This window comes from Centropristis striata, chromosome 9, assembly GCF_030273125.1.
Source record: "Centropristis striata isolate RG_2023a ecotype Rhode Island chromosome 9, C.striata_1.0, whole genome shotgun sequence".
NCBI lineage: Eukaryota > Metazoa > Chordata > Actinopteri > Perciformes > Serranidae > Centropristis > Centropristis striata.
In genome coordinates, this window is record NC_081525.1 from 25,893,318 (window position 1) to 25,900,234 (window position 6,917).

Sequence of the window (6,917 nt, forward strand, 5' to 3'; positions counted from 1 at the left end):
ACACTACTATACTATATGTGGCGGGAGCGGGTGTGAGTGTGTCTGTGTATGCGTGTATATGTGTAATGTGAGTTGCCAACAACGCCACCTGGGATTCTAACCCAGGAAATTGCCCTATAAAGGCCAACACAGGTCCGGAATCACACACACAGGCCAGAGGTCGTGGTTTCCAAGTAAATCAATTTTATTTCTCTAAACAAATTAACAAAAGAAACACAATACTAGATAGAAACAAATCAAAAATTAAACAAAAGAATATAATTATCAACCTAATATAATGAGAAAAATAACCCAAACTATTATTAATCAAACCCTAAACAGAAACAAGCTTAATTAAACAAACAAAATATTTACTCTTTAAAATTAATATTGACTTATAAAAACAATTAAAAAGACAGGTGACAGATCCCGGGTGGGAACAGCTATGGAGAATTTGCTAAAGACATCAGTCATGACAAGAACATTATCAATGCCACTTTGAGACGGTTCAAGTAGCGTGAAATCCACAGCCACAATCTCATTTGGCCTGGATGCCAACAAATGGCCCATGAAGCTATGTGGCTCCGAGCCAGAATCTTTTGCGACTTGACAGTCACATTCTTGTACCCATCTCTTTATGTCCGAGGACATTCCTGGCCAATAACACCGGCGCCTGACCAATTCAGTGGTCCGTCTGATGCCCTGATGACCATGCTGTTGGTGAAGTTGATTCAACATTTCCTCTTTGAGAACTGCCGGCAGGAGAAGCTGAAAAATCTCCTCTCCACCATCAGGGTGGAAGATCCGGCGATGCAGCACCCCCTCATGTTCAACCAGGCAGTCCCACTGGCGTAACACGGCCATGACTGGTCGTGATAGCTCACGCCGTTCATCTGCTGAAGGCTGGATTTGCCTCCTCCAAAAAGACAGGACTTCTTTCAGGAGGGGATCAGCCTCCTGCAAGGAGCCAATGTCGACGGTGGAATGGCCTGGGGAGGGCAGAGACGATGGACTGGGTCAGTGTCACTCCAGACGCTGGACCTGACGCTTCCTGAAGGACCTGAGGAACTGCTGTGCCAGACACAAGTTGTTTGATGGTGCTGGACGCAACCTCGGGCTTACGAGAGAGCGCGTCTGCATTTTTATTGCTGCGACCTGAACGATATTTTATTTCGAAGTCAAAGATGGCAAGCTGTGAAGCCCATCGCTGCTCTGTAGCCCCAAGCTTGGCTGACTGCAGATGACTCAGCGGGTTGTTGTCTGTGAAGACAACGCACTTGTGCCCCAGCAGATAGTCACGAAATTTTTCAGACATGGCCCACTTAAGTGCCAAGAACTCCAGTTTCATCGAGCTGTAATTGCTCATGTTACGCTCTGTGGGCCGAAGGCCTCTGCTAGCATAAGCCACCGGTCTTATGCCATTTTCTGTCTCCTGGGAAAGTACGGCCCCCAAAACACTATAACTCGCATCAATCTCTAGAATGAATGGACGCGAGAAATCTGCATAGCTCAACACAGGAGCGGATATGAGCCTAGACTTAAGGGCCTCAAAACTCTCCTCGCAGTGGGACGTCATAGCATCACCCAAGGCCTGCCCCGACCCTCTCCTAGACTTCGTGCCAGCAAGAGTTGCCACCAGCTTGTGGAGAGGGGCAGCCAGTTTTGCGAAGCCCTCTACAAAATGCCGGTAGTAACTCGCGAAACCAAGAATGACTGCAATTCAACCACTTGACGTGGTCAAGGCCACTTTGCCACGGCCTCGATTTTAGCAGAGACACCCTGGCTGGAGATGACATGCCCCAAATAATTGACCTGCTGCTGAAAGAATGCACATTTATCCAGCTTAACTTTCAGGCCTTCTTGTTGGAGCCGGCCCAGAACGGCCTCCAGGCGTTGCAGGTGCTCGCTGACCGACGAGGAGAAGACGATGATATTGTCTAGGTAAAGAAGCAAAGACTGACCCTGCTGACCTCCGAACATTCTCTGCATTAACCGTTGAAAGGTGCTCGGGGCATTGCATAACCCAAATGGCATCCGATTAAACTCAAAAAGTCCAAACGGTGTACAGAATGCTGTTTTGGGTTTGTCTTCCTCTGCAACTGGAACCTGGTTGTACCCGCTAGCCAGATCTAGCGTGGAAAACCAACAAGCCCCACAAAGCGAATCCAAACTTTCTTCGATGCGAGGGAGAGGGAACGCATCTTTCCGGGTCTTAGCGTTCAACAAGCGATAGTCTACACACAATCGAAGTTTCCCATCCTTCTTTCTGGCCAAAACAATCGGCGACGCAAAGGGACTGCAACTTTCCCTAATGATCTTGGCCTCAAGAAGCTGGTTGATGTGAGACTTCACTTCTTCGTACTCAGGAGGGACGCGGCGGTAACGCTGCCGGACCGGCGTGTCATCCAGCAGTGGTATGTGGTGTGAAATGAGATTTGAACAACCCAAGTCACCAGCATGGGTGGAAAAGACTGAACTATACCGCTGCAACAATGCCCTCACCTCCCTCTGGTCTTCCTCAGGCAATGTGCCCAAGTCAACAGATGCTAGCCCATCCTGTGCTACACTGACAGTGCCCTGGGCAGAAACACTGGCTGTGATCGGGTTGACTTCAGTCACACCCCGAGGTAGACTGATCACCTGGGCACCACAGACGGAACCAAGACAAGTCCGAGGGTACAGAAGAACGTCTGTTGTACCCACATTGACCACCGGGATGTAGACCGTGCCTCGGGTGACCTGAACAAGACAGGGCCTGGTTTGCCATGCAGCAAGTAGGCTGCATGGCAAACCAGATTCTGACGGCTCAAAGAGTACAGCCTGACCACTGGCCTGCTCGGGACAGGTGCTGGCGACAAGCCGAAGGACCCCACCAGATATTCGTAGTGTCCTCTCACCCCTGACCCTCACAGTGCCAGTGTGCGGGTTTGGCTTGCTGACCGAAGACTGATGATACTGCTGCAGAGCTTCAAAGACCGGGCCTGGAACGTGTGACACAGGTGGCCAGGCAAGCAGGGAAGGACCATGAGTTCCAAAAAGCTCTCTGTAACATTTGCGAATGACGTTCATCCCCAAGATGCCAGGGACAGAGGATGCGGTGCCGAGGGGGTCTTTAACAACTAGCACTCCACAGCCAGGAATTACCTTTCCACACAATGCAACCTCAAGCTCCAGGTAACCAACATAGGGGATCTCTAACCCGTTAGCGGCGCGCAGCTGCAGCCAATTACAAGACCGAAGTCGATCCTGGCCCCAAGATGAGAACTGCTGTTGAAAGAAGCTCTCAGTAATGGTGGACACCATAGACCCAGTGTCGACCAAGCAGGGGACATGAACACCACTAAACACGACATCAGTTGTTGGACATGATGACATCAAACCAGCAACCACCTCCTCCTGTGAGCCCTTGATTTCCCCATCTGAGCGGAGGCCCGCCGACTCAGAGGGTGTCAGTTTTCCGGCTGATGTGCAGAGGAGGTCGACCTGGGAACCTGAAGGTTTGCACCACTGAAAGAGTTGGCCCGTGAACGAGGGGGTACGGCTGGGCCTCGGCACTCCCGTGCGAAGTGACCTGGCTGTTGACACCTTCAACAAATCAAAGGGCCCTTGTGAATGAAATTTCCTGGTGGTCGTGGAGTCTGCAGAGCAGCTACGGTCTGTGTGAGCTGGTCAAGCTGGGCCTGCTGACGTTTCAAGATTTCCATTAAATCACTCATCTCCGACCTGGGAGGAGCAATAGGATGACGTGAATGGGAATCACTTTGCACTCCATACTGGAGACCATAAGCTGGTGGTAATGAATGACTTCGCCCCCTAAAACCACCTGGTTGGCCCTCCCTTTCCCATCTAATAGCCTCACCGCGTGCATCCAACAAGGAAGCTGTCGGCCTGTTACGGACATACTGTTTAAGCGTTCGACGGAGAGAACTGTCAAGAACATGCTCTACAAATTGGTCGCGTAGAAGATCCCCAGCATTAGGTATACCACCAGGTGCGCACTGTTTAACCTGCTCCATTAGAGCCATCAGGCTCAGGGAATACTCCTGTAGAGACTCCCCCTCCTGCTGCCTTCTGGAGAAAAAGGCCTGCTGCAACGTTACATAGGACCGTGCACAGCCATACAGTTCCCTCAGAATAGCAAAAACCGTAGCTGGATCTTCTCGCTCTACACAGGGCCTAAACCTGATCTCCTCTCTGGCTTCTCCCTCCAAGTGATCAAAAATGAAGAGGGCTTGATCAGCTGCTGAAAGGTGGCGAACCCGCATGCATGCCCGTATCTCCTCCATCCACTCAGCGATCCCTAAGCCTGTCTTCCCAATAAACACGGGGCATTTCCGGTCCCTGGGAACTACAACCAGCCGCTCCGTGACAGTAGCAGCACTAGCAGACGGGGCATGGCTAGCTGAACCAGAGGGACCTGCAACAGCCCCGCCAGGCACGTCTCGGAAAGCAGCCCGCTCCTGAAGCAGCTGCTCGTTGTCTGCCTCTAGCTGTGACACTAAATCCCTAAGTCGCTGCACCTCCTCCGCCATACTGACAGTTAAGTCTTACCAATACTCACAATACCGAAGTCTGGTTCTTGGGACGGCCGCTGCTGTCCTGGCTTCTCAATAACCTCTCCACTCTAGGCTCGCCTGTCGACAAAGAAAAAAAACAACCAAATAAGCCAAACAACAAGCAAAAAGAAAACAAAAAAAAAAATGGAAACCACGCCTTTAATAATGTGATCCTGCCGACAACGCCAGAATGTGGCGGGAGCGGGTGTGAGTGTGTCTGTGTATGCGTGTATATGTGTAATGTGAGTTGCCAACAACGCCACCTGGGATTCTAACCCAGGAAATTGCCCTATAAAGGCCAACACAGGTCCGGAATCACACACACGGGCCAGAGGTCGTGGTTTCCAAGTAAATCAATTTTATTTCTCTAAACAAATTAACAAAAGAAACAATACTAGATAGAAACAAATCAAAAATTAAACAAAAGAATATACTTATCAACCTAATATGAGAAAAATAACCCAAACTATTATTAATCAAACCCTAACCAGAAACACAATTAACAGAATAGAAATATCAACAACTCTAAACAAATTAACAAAAGAAACACAATCCTAATATAACCCAACTTAGACTAGATAGAAACAAATCAAAAATTAAACAAAAGAATATAATTATCAACCTAATATAATGAGAAAAATAACCCAAACTATTATTAATCAAACCCTAAACAGAAACAAGCTTTATTAAACAAACGAAATATTTACTCTTTAAAATTAATATTGACTTATAAAAACTAATTAAAAAGACAGGTGACAGGCGATCCAAACTTGGCTTTAATTTGTCTGAATCTCGTCCACAAAGGACCGAAACTGTGGACACGTGGAGTGACCCGAGACAGTGGAGCTTCTCAGTCCACACTTAGCAGAGCCAGGACAGCAGCAGACCTCGTCGTGGTAGCCGATGACCGGATACACACCAGGACGCCAAACGGATAAGTGCAGAACTAGGAGAGTGGGAGACGCTGGCTACAGCGCCCCGCTCTACAGCGACAAAGAGAGAGAGTGTCACAACTAGCGCACTGAGAGGCAAACTGCAACAGCAGACAATTAAGAGCAGCCTATCTCTGAGCTCTACTGCACCCAAGCACGCGCTCCGACCGAACTGCTTGCCCCCTCCGGCTCACCGTCGCTCCATGCCTCTGCAACGGAGCGGGAGGATGAATCCCCAGGGCCAAATAAAAGTAACAAGACGGCAGTTAGGACGGGATGCCTACCTTAATGTTGCGCCGAGGAGACACGGACATGCACGGCGACCTGACACACCAGATGCGCCGCAGTGTAGAATCAGGAAAGGGAGAGTAGTGACCAACACACCTGTTTTAATCACACACAAACCGCGCCCCGCCCCAATTAACCTGCACACAGCTGGCACAGCGTCATGCAGTGACCAGGAGGGAAATGGCTCACCCGGTCACATATACACTAGTAGTGTTCAAAATAATAGCACCGCTCAAAAAATAAAGGGAACGCCAGAGGTAACCTGACTACCCAGATGAGATCCTCAGACCCATTGTGATGCTGGATATGCTGGTGCGGTTGGCCCTGGGATCCTCCTAATGCATGACCATGCTAGACCTCATGTGGCTGGAGTGTGTCAGTAGTTCCTGCAAGACGAAGGCATTGAAGCTATGGACTGGCCCGCCAGTTCCTCGCACCTGAATTAGCCTGGCTAACACCAGACTATTCTCAAATGAGGTCTAGTCTGGCAACCATTAATGCATTTCTCCGTAGAGGAGGCGTGGTTTACGATCCTCCGGAGCCGTTTATTTGGGCGCTTAGAATGTCTATCAAAAGCGTCTGTAGGTAGCTCTTAGCCAATCGTATCAGTTATATCAGATGACGTAGCAGAGCTACAGAAATGGAATTTGTTGTGTGTGTGTCTGTGAGAGAGTGTTGCTTGCTGCGTTGCTTCTCCAGTTCTCGCTTTCTGCAAGATTTATTTTCACGCTTTATTCCCCCTCATGTTATTCAGCCACACACATCCACTGATTTTATGGGCAATAAACAAGCTGCTGCGGGTCTCTCGGCGGCTCCGCTGTCCCCCGGCTCGTAGCGAGATCACCGGTAGCGGGGCTATTACCGCAACGCCGGTGATCTGGCTATGAGCCTTTCGCCTTTCAACTTTCGCTCTAAACAATTTAAAACGCCGTCTACAGCTAAAGAGAGTTTCGCGTCTGCTGCAGCCATGTTGGATCCGTAAGAAAACGACAAGCTTCCAAGTGCCAAGTAGTACGCGTCATCGTCTTGCCGTCCCTCCCCGCTCTGTGATTGGATCCCTAAAACAGGGCTAAGAAACTGTCTTGGTTGCCAGACTGGATGGAGGTTCGAAATTAAATTCGAGCACGCAAGGCAGTATGGGTATACCCAGGCTACACCTGAA

The 6,917-nt window shown here is 49.5% G+C and overlaps 1 pseudogene; it reads right to left on the bottom strand.

Annotated features, from left to right (window-relative positions):
• The window catches only part of LOC131977170 (interferon-induced protein 44-like), a 19,294-nt pseudogene extending 17,949 nt beyond the window's left edge, over window positions 1-1,345 (bottom strand).
• Window positions 1,346-6,917: the final 5,572 nt, after the last annotated feature.